Source organism: Lolium perenne, chromosome 3, assembly GCF_019359855.2.
Source record: "Lolium perenne isolate Kyuss_39 chromosome 3, Kyuss_2.0, whole genome shotgun sequence".
Lineage (NCBI taxonomy): Eukaryota > Viridiplantae > Streptophyta > Magnoliopsida > Poales > Poaceae > Lolium > Lolium perenne.
Window position 1 is genome coordinate 56,282,700 of NC_067246.2, and position 14,004 is coordinate 56,296,703.

Genomic DNA, 14,004 nt, shown 5'->3' on the forward strand with positions numbered 1-14,004 from the left:
TAAGCGGATGAAGCCACTAGTCCATTGGTGAAAGTTGCCCAACAAGATTGAAAGATAAACACCACATACTTCCTCATGAGCTATAAAACATTGACACAAATCAGTGGTAATAAATTTTGAATTGTTTAAAGGTAGCACTCAAGCAATTTACTTTGGAATGGCGGAGAAATACCATCTAGTAGGTAGGTATGGTGGACACAAGTGGCATAGGTTTTGGCTCAAGGTTTTGGATGCATGAGAAGCATTTCCTCTCAGTACAAGGCTTAGGCTAGCTAGGCTATTTGAAACAAACACAAGTATGAACCGGTACAACAAAACTTACATAAAAACATATTGCAAGCATTATAATACTCTACACTGTCTTCCTTGTTGCTCAAACACTTTTACCATAAAATATCTAGACCTTAAGAGAGACCAATCATGCAAACCAAATTCAACAAGCTCTACGGTAGTTCTCCACTAATAGGTTTAAACTACATGAAAAAACTTAATCATAATCTACTTGAGAGCTCAAAACAATTGCCAAGTGTCAAATTATCCAAGACAATATGAGGCATTTTCTGTTTCCAACCAAATAACCATAAGTATTGTAGCTTCCAACTTTTGTCATTGAACATTAAAAGTAAAACGAAGAACAAGTGTTCATATGAAAAAGCGGAGCGTGTCTCTCTCCCAAACAAGGATTGCTAGGATCCGATCTTATTCAAACAAAAACAAAAATAAAAACATACAGGCGCTCCAAGTAAAGCACATAAGATGTGACCGAATAAAAATATAGTTTCAATAGAAGAAACCTGATAAGTTGATGAAGAAGGGGATGCCTTGGGCATCCCCAAGCTTAGACGCTTGAGTCTTCTTGAAATATGCAGGGATGAACCACGGGGGCATCCCCAAGCTTAGACTTTTCACTCTTCTTGATCATATATCCTCCTCCTCTCTTGACCCTTGAAAACTTCCTTCTCACCAAACTTCTCATAAACTTCATTAGAGGGGTTAGTACTCAAAATTTTTGAATCCACCTTGGTCCTATAGTGACACATTGCAAGAACTCAATAAAACATTAGCTACAGCTCTCCACGTCTAGAAAGCCTTGCTTAAAGTCCACAAGAGACAATGCAAAAAACAGAGATAGAATCTGCCAAAACAGAACAGCCAGTAAAGACGAATTTTAAAGAGGTACTTCCGTTGCTCAAATCAGAAAACTCAAAACTAACGAAAGTTGCGTACATATCTGAGGAACACGCACGTAAATTGGAAGATTTTTCTGAGTTACCTACAGAGAAAACAGCCCAGATTCGTGACAGATAGAAATCTGTTTCTGCGCAGAAATCCAAATCTAGTATCAACCTTCGATTAGAGGCTTCACTTGGCTCAACATTGCAATAAAATAAAGATAAGAAGAGGTTGCTACAGTAGTAACAACTTCCAAAACACAACAAAACAGTAGCAAAATAAACACATGGGTTATCTCCCAAGAAGTTCTTTCTTTATAGCCATTAAGATGGGCTCAACAGTTTTAATGATGCACTCGCAAGAAATAAGAGTTGAAGCAAAAGAGAGCATCAAAAAGCAAATTCAAAACACTTTTAAGCCTAACATGCTTCCTATGCAAAGGAATCTTGTAAATAAACAAATTCAAGAAGCATAATGCAACAAGCATAGAAAGATAAAACAAGTGCAGCTTCAAGATTTTAAGCATATAGAGAGGTGTTTTAGTACCATGTAAATTTCTACAACCATATTTTCCTCTCTCATAATAATTTTCAGTAGCTTCATGAACAAACTCAACAATATAACTATCACATAAAGCATTCTTTTCATGATCCATAGACACATAATTCTTATCAAGTTCAAAATTAGTGGGATTAAAACTTTCGAACCCACTTTTATCAATAATATAACATGATGATTGATCAATCTCAAGAGATATGGGAATCATAGATAAATTCAAGACTTCTCCAATCCCATTTTCATTAGTAGTACAATTAATATTATCAAGTAACATAGGACCATCATCAAGAGCTTTATCATAAACATTTGCTACGCAAAATTCTTTAGTACCATGCATTTCGACATCAGGCACAAACAAAGCATTATCATAAGATTTATCAAAGTAGCATGGATTATCATAAATAACAGTAGCATAATTATTCTCACAAGTTTTACTCATAGGTACTATTTCAAGAGAATCCACAGGAACATAACATTCAACCTCTTTCGGTAAGCATGGAGGACAATCAAATAGTGTAAGAGATAAAGAGTTACTCTCATTAGAAGGTTGGCATGGGTAGCTAATCCATTCTTCCTCCTTTTGTTCATCACTCTCCTCTTCTTTTTCATCCAGTGAGCTTTTAGGTTCATCAATTTCCTCCTCTTTTTCATCCAATGAGCTTTCAGGTTCATCAATTTCTTCTTCCATAGGTTCCTGCAAATTGTGAGTGCATTCTTGTGCATTAATGAGTCCCTCTTTATAATCAATGATATAAGGATTATCAGTGTAGCTTTCATTGCAAAAATTAAGGATAGAAGAGACATAATCTTTAAGGTCCTTACAAACAACACAAGTTTCATAATTCTTAACCATGAAGGATTCGATCTCAGAGGCTCCCATAAATATGACAAATTGTTCTACCTCTTCAAACCCAAAATGAATATAGCTATTCCGATTATAGTTCTTAATTAAAAATTCCTCACTAAAGTCACATTGAAATTTAAGATGTTTAGTGTCCTGTTGAGAGCAACAATTTATATCATGGCGTTTAAGCAAGATTTTAGCAATTACGTTCAATTTTTCTATCACAGCACTCATTACTTTACCGGTTCTTGATTCTCTATAATTATTATAATATTCTATAAGCTCCAAGTAAGTTGTGGGTTCTCCCATAACAGCAGTTTTTAATTTTTAGGTTTTTCAAATTTTTATGGATTTTTGGGTATATGAGAAAAGTAAAACAAGACAAAAATAAACTAAGCAAAAGTAAACTAAGCAAAATAATACTAGACAGAAGTAAACTAAGCACAAATAAACTAGACAAAAATAAACTAAGCAAAACAAAATAAAACAAAATAAAAACAGAGAGAGAGGTAGAGTGTACTCCCCAGGTGAACTTATGAGTAGAGCTATGCCTCCCCGGCAACGGCGCCACAAAACAGTCTTGATAACCCACAAGTATAGGGGATCACGGCAGTCTTCGAGGGAAGTAAAGCCCAAATTTATTGATTCGACACAAGGGGAGGTAAAGAATACTTATAAGCCTTAACAACTGAGTTGTCAATTCAGCTGCACCTGGAAAAGCACTAGCAATAGGGATGATGTGAAAGTAGCAGTAATATGAGAGCAATAGTAATAGTAACACAGCAGCGGTAACAGTAACACATGAGAAATGGCACCGGAAAATAGTTGATGCTACTTCCAATGACATATAGAACGAGTATATGATGATGAGAGATGGACCGGGGTTCCCAGTGATCTACACTAGTGGTAACTCTCCAATAACAAGTGACAAGTGTTGGGTGAACAAATTACAGTTGGGCAATTGATAGGATTCAAAGCATTAAGATAGAATATCAATTCATTAATCATGTAGGCATGTTTTCCATATATAGTCATACGTGCTCGCAATGAGAAACTTGCACAACATCTTTTGTCCTACCAGCCGGTGGCAGCCGGGCCTCAAGGGAATCTACTGGATATTAAGGTACTCCTTTTAATAGAGCACCGGAGCAAAGCATTAACACTCCGTGAAAACATGTGTCCCTCACATCACCGCCATCCCCTCCGGTTGTCCCGATTCTTGTCACTTCGGGGCCTTTGGTTCCGGACAGCGACATGTGCATACAACTTGTAGATACAATCTAAGCAATAAGTATAGAGCTCAAATCTAAGATCATGCCACTCGGGCCCTAGTGACAAGCATTAAGCATAACAAGATTGCAGCAACAATAACTTCACAAACTTTATAGATAGACTAATCATAATGTATCATCCATCGGATCCCAACAAACACAACACCGATTACATCAGATGGATCTCAATCATGTAAGGCAGCTCATGAGATCATTGTATTGAAGTGTTGACTGCCAAAACCCACCGGCGGGCAGCGGCCTGTCAACACTGTAGAGCCGGGAAGAGCCTAGAGCTGCGGCTGGCTGAGACCCCTCCGAGCGACGGCCCGCAATGCTCTTCTGGTCACACGCGGCGATGCGAAGTGCAAGGGCGTGCCACCTGACCTATACCTGGTCAGGAAGGTGATGGGGATGCCTCGCTTAGTTTCCTGCATGGCATACACGTAAACATTAAATACGAGCCTCGATCGGCTCTCAGGTTATCCTGTGAATCGGCTCAAAGAGCCGATCCACCCATGATCCGTACGGGGTGCACGAATACTTGGTGATCCTGCTTGATCAAGATAAAGCTAATTAGATCTACGACGATTTAGGGTTTTCACCGTATAATCGGATCATCCTACTCCAGGTTGGGCCTCGCGGCCACGCACGGTGCTCGTAAGCCGATCCTAAACAAGGCCTAAAAACCAACATGAATGTTGATCCTCGGAACATCCTGTTTAGGACTTGCGAACGCCACCCTACGTGCCGCTGGATCCTCCCCCCCTTTGTAAGGCCTAACTATTGCAGATATTAAACTAATCCTTGTAGAACAAGGAGCAATCGTAACGGATCAGATCTACTAAATAATGAACAAGCAGGGTGCCGCCCCCACACCTGAGATAGGTGTGAGGGCGGCTAGACATGCAAGGGTTGCACTACGTAAGCATGTTATACGAAGAACCATGCTAACCCTAACACATCTATGATAACTACGTTGCGCGCCATCAAAGACGCTTCAGTACGTGCAACGCATGAACAACATGGGGCTTGTGCTGCCTAGATCGCAAGATGCGATCTAGGCAGCATGTCGCTTACCTGATAGAAACCCTCGAGACGAAGGAGTTGGCGATGCGCCGAGATTGGTTTGTTTTGGGTTGAACGTGAGTTGTTGTTTATTCCATAAACCCTAGATACATATTTATAGTCCAGCGGACTTTCTAATTCGGACGTGCACCTAATCGTGCACGAGTAAAACTCTAACTTCTAACTTAAGATACGATCTAATAAATTACAGATAAATGGGCGGTCTAGCCCAACTTCGCATATAAGGCCGATCTTCGTATTCTCTCCATATACAACCTTCAAGCTTGTCTTGATCGTGGCCCACCTCCGATTTGGTCAAATTCTGGTGATAACACATGCCCCCCTGGTTTTGGAAATAACATTTCCGAAATCATTATGCCTTCCTTCGTCGGGTCATGTCATGATATAGCAGAGTCGTCGCAGCATCCGTCATCATTATGCCTTGTCAGCTCTTCTGGAAAACTCGATAGCTCTGCATCACTCCCCATTATTCAACCGTGCCGATCGATTAGCCCTCTTCATCCTCTGATCTGACCACCGACCTTTCTTTCCAATCTACCCCCAAGCGAGCCAATGTCGGAGCCCGAGTGGGATTTTAGTGAGGACGATGATGACGACGCAGAGGAAGAAAACTCCAGTCGAGGGCTAGAGCAGCGGTGACGAGGAATTCTCCGGAAACAGTGCCGGTGACAACTACGATGCTGACGACGAGGGCAGCGAGGACTAGTGACATAGCATCAGCAAGATGCGAGCAATCGGCTCTTCCTCTGTTCCTCTTTGAACCATCGGCACTTCATTGCAACAAACCCTCCTCTGTTGATGAAGAAGTATTCTCCAATCAATTGTTTTTGCCGATGGTCAAAGTCACGCAGTCTCCAAAGAGAGCCAATGGCATTGCATCGGTCTCCATTATAAAAATACGAGGAACGTCGACCTAGCCGCCCTTCCAAACGGTAACCTGCGACCTCCATCTGAAAAGGCGAACTCAGATCCCCAAATCGCCGCCTGAGCAGCTCCAACCCACAACCATCTACACAGATCTCGGCCACGCCGCCCCCGGCTCCTTCAACGCACCCCATGGCGGAATCATCCAACACCGATACCACAGCTTCCGGACTGAAGGTAATCCTCAACCCCCTCTCGCTGTTCGACTTGACATGAGATTAATGGCAAACACCTGAATTAAAGTTTCGCTCCGCTACTAATTTAGGCTTCAGATATCCTTCTGCCACACCCTTCTCTCGCAAATTCGATGTGCCTCGGTCCTCGTTCTTCTGAGAGTCCTGCCCTGTTAATTTCGTGCGAAGCTAACAGAATCCCCTTTGTGAGCCAAAACCTAGATCTAACTTCCTGGGCCGACTGCCTACGAGCCTGGCCTAATCCTCCTGAAGGTTGGGTGGCATGGTACAATAGAGTATCAAAATCCCACTATGCCACTTGGGAAACCATAGGGATAGCCGATGCCCTGTCTTTATCATTATCTCCTCTTGAGAAGAACGAGAACATCTTAAAAACCATCGGCTACTTCTGGTCTGATGCACTGAACTGCTTCATGTTTGGTCATGGCCCTATGACACCAACCCTACTGGATGTGGCCATGATCACAGGGCTAGACATTGCATCCCCCAGCCCTTCTGCATTCAAACTGCCAAAAGTCCCTTTCACTCTCTCCTCCAAAAAAGAGTGTACCAGCTGGGGTGCCTACCTCAATCGTTACATGAAAAACAAAGGCCCCGTGACAGAGAGGGAGCACACAGCCTTTCTGAACTTCTGGTTGGAGCACTTCATTTTCTGCGGCCCATCACTTGCTCCCACCAAGAATTACCTCTCCCTGGCTTATGAACTTGCTAAAGGCACCCACCTCGGCCAAGGCAAACTATTTCTTGGAGAGATTTATCGATCCCTCCAACTGATGTCCGTCAAACTGTTCAGTCGAAAGACAGTCAAAACTGGCGGCCCCTGGTGGTTCATTCAGCTGTGGGCCCAACTATACTTCCAAAACCAAATACCAGACTTCCCACCACTGACCACCTGCACTTTTCCGGATGTGAATGGAAAGGAAATTCGATGCACCAGCTACGGCCAAGCCCTATATGGTCTCCCGGGCAGCAGGCTGATCCCCAAGGAAGCAGCAGGGTGGTTCAAGATTTTCTTCCAAGGTCTGGACAACCCCTTGTTCGCTCCTTATACTGAATCGGCAAACTTTGAAAACCCCGTCTCTTTCCGATTGGATGACCTTGCCGATGACGCCGGCACACAGCATTTGTACTCCATCATGATTCGCCCTTGCTTCCTCCCTGTTGGCATGAGTACCTCGAACCGGATCACAAAGCCCGGTTATGAGTGCTACCAACCGGTAGTGGCAGCCCGACAGCTCGGTCTCGGACAGGTGCCTCCACACTTCTTCTTACACCATCTGACAGCAAGTAGAGCTGACCTGCCTGACATCATCACTGCCCAAAGGTGTTATACCTTCTTTGATGCTTTGGCCATCCCAATTCCTCACGACCTCCGCTTCTCCTTCACCACCGATGGTTTTGAAACTTGGTGGTCTATGTGGAAGACCCACGTCTTCCGGAAGGCTCTAGGACCGCTGCTGAGAGAGCTCGACGCCGAGTATGACATCCCTGCAGACCAGGTACCATCAAGCATTTCCTGTATCCGCCTTATGGTGATTATCTGTGACCTAACTCTTTCTCCTGGCAGCAACAAGATGGTCCGGCTCCCACTCAAGCTGACGGTTCCCCTTTCGTATTCCTCCCCCCTGCACCAGTGGTTCTCTTCTGCCAGAACTCGCCACCTCTGAAGAAAGTCATAATGCAGGGTCAGCCGATTTCACCGAAATCGGCTCCCAAGAGTAAAGCATCTTCGGGACCGGTTGCCCCCCGAGCCTCGACTCAGGCGAGGACGGCGGTGAGGAAGGTGGCTGCCAGAAAAACCCTGAAGCGTAAAGCTCCGGCTCACGAAAGCTTGCGTGTAAGTCGGTTCCGACCCTGCAGACGCTTGTCCGCTTTCAATCATTTGTTTATGATACGCTCGTGTTCTTTCCTACAGCCCTCCACTGAAGGAACCTCCAGCGGAGCTGAGGAAACTAGTCAAGGGGACTCAAGCTCGGGCAATTCCGAGAGGTCCACCACCCAAAGCCAGACGGCTTCACCAGCGCCGGCTCTCAAGGAAAAGTCGATCACCGAACCTCCTGCCCCCCAAGCCCCGAACAGATCGGGGTCACGCACAAAGAAGCGCTGCGTCAAAAGGGCTCGCAAGAACCCACGACCCTCTTCATCAAGCCAGGAGGTCTCAAATGTAATCATCTTCTTGATCATACTTAATGCTTTCCCGTTGTTACGTATAGATCGGCTAATCATTTCCTCTTGCAGGCCGAAGAAACTTCTAGCGGAGACGTTGAGGAGATACAGATGCCGTCCGCCACTCTGGACCTGGCCACCTCGGCGGTGGCGGCTGCCCAAATGGTTAACCCATCTCAGTCCACAGAAAAACCGATCGTCACTGCATCGGCTATTCCCCCTTCCTTGGGAGAGGTATGTCTTCCTCCTTGGTCCCATCAATTCCACCATTGCCTGCTAAACTCACTTTGTTTGCCCTACCAGGGTTGTGATCTCTCGAGCTTGCTTTCGTTCGATCTAGAATCCATCGAACCAACTTCTTCCAAGGCAGGTGGGGAGCCGATCCCTAGTACGGTCCGTGGTCCACTCCAGCGCCTCAAAGATTTGCTTTCTGCCCCAACTGAGACTTTGATTGAAGACTCCGAGGAAGCCAAAGGCATTCTCGAGGATATCCAGCTTCATCTTCCTATGACCCTGCAAGTGAAGCTCTGGCCCGCTGTTACCCTGCCGGTCTTTAAGTCAAGGGTGCAATCGGCTCGCCAAAGGATTGCTCTTCGCCACTCCCAACTTCCGCTGAGGGCCGATATTGCCGAAAAATGCCGACGGCTCAATGAGAAGAAGGCTGCTCTGGACGCCAAGACGGATACTTCTATCACTCGTGCTGAACTCGAGACCCTGCGCAAGGAGCTCGAGGATCTTGAAGAGAGGGTAAGGGTGACCAAACAGCTCATCCAGGACAAGGAAGCCCTTGTTGCCCGTTCTCAAGACGAAGCAAAAGGCCTCACAGCCGATCTGAAGACCGATCTGGCTGAAATCCGTACCCTGAGCAATCAGCTGGTGACGGGTAAGGACGAGGATGACAAGGCTGAGATTGCTGAGGCGGATCGCGTCCGTATCGATGCCATTCTCGCCCTCGGTGTGTTTCTTCAGTAGGGCCTTCAGAGACAAATGATGTTTCATTGGACTGGATCTTTCTGTACTTGCTACAATTTTTTTTTTACTTGCCGATTTTCCATCGGCTCCCGACATTTTCTTACCCATGCGTCTGTCTGATAACCATATGCACCTCCCCCGAGCCGAATCTGACAGGTGACTGCAGATATCGGCTTTGTATTATGTCAATGTGCCATACTCGTACCTCGGCTCCGCTGGGATTCGTGTAGCAGACGTGGTCGCCGGTCGTTAGATCACCGTTGAAACCAAGCAGACCGTGTAGTGAGGATAATCTTGGCCGACTCGCTGGACCAAAGCGCTCCATGAAGGTTTCGTAATATCCCTCATGTAATCCTAGAGCACTAGGCTCCGTCGGGAGGACGAGCATCGTGTTCGTACCAGCCGATGTTTCGTCATCGGCTTTCCTTTGCTCGATGTCCCACCGGGCGTGCCAGAATGTGTTGACTGCCAAAACCCACCGGCGGGCAGCGGCCTGTCAACACTGTAGAGCCGGGAAGAGCCTAGAGCTGCGGCTGGCTGAGACCCCTCCGAGCGACGGCCCGCAATGCTCTTCTGGTCACACGCGGCGATGCGAAGTGCAAGGGCGTGCCATGATGTCTACGTTCCCCCTCCTTTCCTGTAGACAGTGTTGGGCCTCCAAGAGCAGAGGTTTGTAGAACAGCAGCAAGTTTCCCTTAAGTGGATACCCAAGGTTTATCGAACTCAGGGAGGAAGAGGTCAAAGATATCCCTCTCATGCAACCCTGCAACCACAAAGCAAGAAGTCTCTTGTGTCCCCAACACACCAAATAGGTGCACTAGTTCGGCGAAGAGATAGTGAAATACAGGTGGTATGAATAAGTATGAGCAGTAGCAACGGTGCCAGAAAAGTGCTTGGCGTGTAGTTGATGGTGGTGGTATTGCAGCAGTAGTAACACAGTAAAACAGTAAACAAGCAGTAGTAACTCAGCAGTATTTAGGAACAAGGCCTAGGGATTACACTTTCACTAGTGGACACTCTCAACATTGATCACATAACAGAACAGATAAATGCATACTCTACACTTTTGTTGGATGATGAACACATTGCGTAGGATTACACGAACCCTCAATGCCGGAGTTAACAAGCTCCACAATAATGCTCATGTTTAAGTAACCTTTAGTGTAAGATAGATCAACGCTACTAAACCGAGTACTAGCATAGCATGCACACTGTCACCTTCATGCATATGTAGGAGGAATAGATCACATCAATAATATCATAGCAATAGTTAACTCCATAATCTACAAGAGATCATGATCATAGCACAAACCAAGTACTAACACGGTGCACACACTGTCACCATTACACACGTGCAGGAGGAATAGAACTACTTTAATAACACATCGCTAGAGTAGCACATAGATAGTAGTGATACAAAACTCATATGAATCTCAATCATGTAAAGCAGCTCATGAGATCATTGTATTGAAGTACATAGTAGAGAGATTAACCACATAGCTACCGGTACAGCCCCGAGCCTCGATGGAGAACTACTCCCTCCTCATGGGAGCAGCAGCGGTGATGAAGATGGCGGTGGAGATGGCAGCGGTGTCGATGGAGAAGCCTTCCGGGGGCACTTCCCCGCTCCGGCAGGGTGCCGGAACAGAGATCCTGTCCCCCAGATCTTGGCTTCGCGATGGCGGCGGCTCTGGAAGGTTTTCGTGGGTTTCGTCAATCGGTGTAGGGTTTTCTGATCCAGGGGCTTCTTATAGGCGAAGAGGCGGCGCAGGAAGGTCGAAGGGGTGGCCACACCATAGGCTGGCGCGGCCAGGGCCCAGGCCGCGCCACCCTATCATCTGGGGCCCACAGGGCCCCCCTCTGGCGGCTCTCGTGTGTTCTGGATGCTTCCGGGTAAAATAGGAACCTGGGCGTTGATTTCGTCCGATTCCGAGAATATTTCGTTACTAGGATTTCTGAAACCAAAAACAGCAGACAGAACCGGCACTTGGCATCTTGTTAATAGGTTAGTTCCAGAAAATGCACGAATATGACATAAAGTGTGCATAAAACATGTAGATAACATCAATAATGTGGCATGGAACATAAGAAATTATCGATACGTTGGAGACGTATCAGCATCCCCAAGCTTAGTTCTGCTCGTCCCGAGCAGGTAAAACGATAACACAGATAATTTCTGGAGTGACATGCCATCATAATCTTGATCATACTATTTGTAAAGCATATGTAGTGAATGCAGCGATCAAAACAATGTATATGACATGAGTAAACAAGTGAATCATAAAGCAAAGACTTTTCATGAATAGCACTTCAAGACAAGCATCAATTAGTCTTGCATAAGAGTTAACTCATAAAGCAATAATTCAAAGTAAAGGTATTGAAGCAACACAAAAGAAGATTAAGTTTCAGCGGTTGCTTTCAACTTGTAACATGTATATCTCATGGATAATTGTCAATGTAAAGCAATATAACAAATGCAATATGCAAATATGTAGGAATCAATGCACAGTTCACACAAATGTTTGCTTCTTGAGGTGGAGAGAAATAGGTGAACTGACTCAACAATAAAAGTAAAAGAATGGTCCTTCAAAGAGGAAAGCATCGATTGCTATATTTGTGCTAGAGCTTTGATTTTGAAAACATGAAACAATTTTGTCAACGGTAGTAATAAAGCATATGCATCATGTAAATTATATCTTATAAGTTGCAAGCCTCATGCATAGTGTACCAATAGTGCCCGCACCTTGTCCTAATTAGCTTGGACTACCTGGATTATCACCGCAATACATATGCTTTAACCAAGTATCACAAAGGGGTACCTCTATGCCGCCTGTACAAAGGTCTAAGGAGAAAGCTCGCATTTGGATTTCTTGCTTTTGATTATTCTCAACTTAGACATCCATACCGGGACAACATAGACAACAGATAATGGACTCCTCTTTTAATGCTTTAAGCATTCAACAACAATTAATTCTTTTCTCATTAGAGATTTGAGGATGTTTGTCCAAAACTGAAACTTCCACCATGGATCATGGCTTTAGTTAGCGGCCCAATGTTCTTCTCTAACAATATGCATGCTCAAACCATTCAACTCAGTGTAGATCTCTCTTACTTCAGACAAGACGAACATGCATAGCAACTCACATGAAATTCAACAAAGAGTAGTTGATGGCGTCCCCAGTAAACATGGTTATCGCACAACAAGCAACTTAATAAGAGATAAAGTGCATAATTACATATTCAATACCACAATAGTTTTTAAGCTATTTGTCCCATGAGCTATATATTGCAAAGGTGAATGATGGAATTTTAAAGGTAGCACTCAAGCAATTTACTTTGGAATGGCGGAAAATACCATGTAGTAGGTAGGTATGGTGGACACAAATGGCATAGTGTTGTTTGGCTCAAGGATTTGGATGCATGAGAAGTATTCCCTCTCGATACAAGGTTTAGGCTAGCAAGGTTGTTTGAAACAAACAAAAGTATGAACTAGTACAGCAAAACTCACATAAAAGACATATTACAAGCATTATAGAACTATACATTGCCTTCCTCGTTGTTCAAACACCTTACTAGAAATTATCTAGACCTTAGAGAGACCAATTATGCAAACCAAATTTTAGCATGCTCTATGTATTCTTCACTAATAGGTGCAAAGTATATGATGCAAGAGCTTAAACATGAGCACAACAATTGCCAAGTATCACATTACCCAAGACATTATAGCAATTACTACATGTATCATTTTCCAATTCCAACCATATAACAATTTAACGAAGAAGAAACTTCGCCATGAATACTAAAAGTAAAGCTAAGAACGCATGTGTTCATATGCAACAGCGGAGCGTGTCTCTCTCCCACACAAGCATGTATTTATTCAAACACAAACAAAAACAAAAACAAACAGACGCTCCAAGAAAAAGCACATAAGATGTGATGGAATAAAAATATAGTTTCAGGGGAGGAACCTGATAATGTTGTCGATGAAGAAGGGGATGCCTTGGGCATCCCCAAGCTTAGACGCTTGAGTCTTCTTGATATATGCAGGGGTGAACCACCGGGGCATCCCCAAGCTTAGAGCTTTCACTCTCCTTGATCATGTTGCATCATACTCCTCTCTTGATCCTTGAAAACTTCCTCCACACCAAACTCGAAACAACTCATTAGAGGGTTAGTGCACAATATAAATTGACATATTCAGAGGTGACACAATCATTCTTAACACTTCTGGACATTGCATAATGCTACTGGACATTAGTTGATCAAAGAAATTCATCCAACATAGCAAAAGAGGCAATGCGAAATAAAAGGCAGAATCTGTCAAAACAGAACAGTTCGTATTGACGAATTTTAAAATGGCACCAGACTTGCTCAAATGAAAATGCTCAAATTGAATGAAAGTTGCATACATATCTGAGGATCATGCACGTAAATTGGCTTAATTTTCTGAGCTACCTACAGGGAGGTGGACCCAGATTCGTGACAGCAAAGAAATCTGGAACTGCGCAGTAATCCAAATCTAGTACTTACTTTTCTATCAACGGCTTTACTTGGCACAACAAAACACAAAACTAAGATAAGGAGAGGTTGCTACAGTAGTAAACAACTTCCAAGACACAAAATAAAAACAAAGTACTGTAGCAAAATAACACATGGGTTATCTCCCAAGAAGTTCTTTTCTTTATAGCCATTAAGATGGGCTCAGCAGTTTTAATGATGCACTCGCAAGAAATAGTAATTGAAGCGAAAGAGAGCATCCAGAGGCAAATACAAAACACATTTAAGTCTAACATGCTTCCTATGCATAGGAATCTTG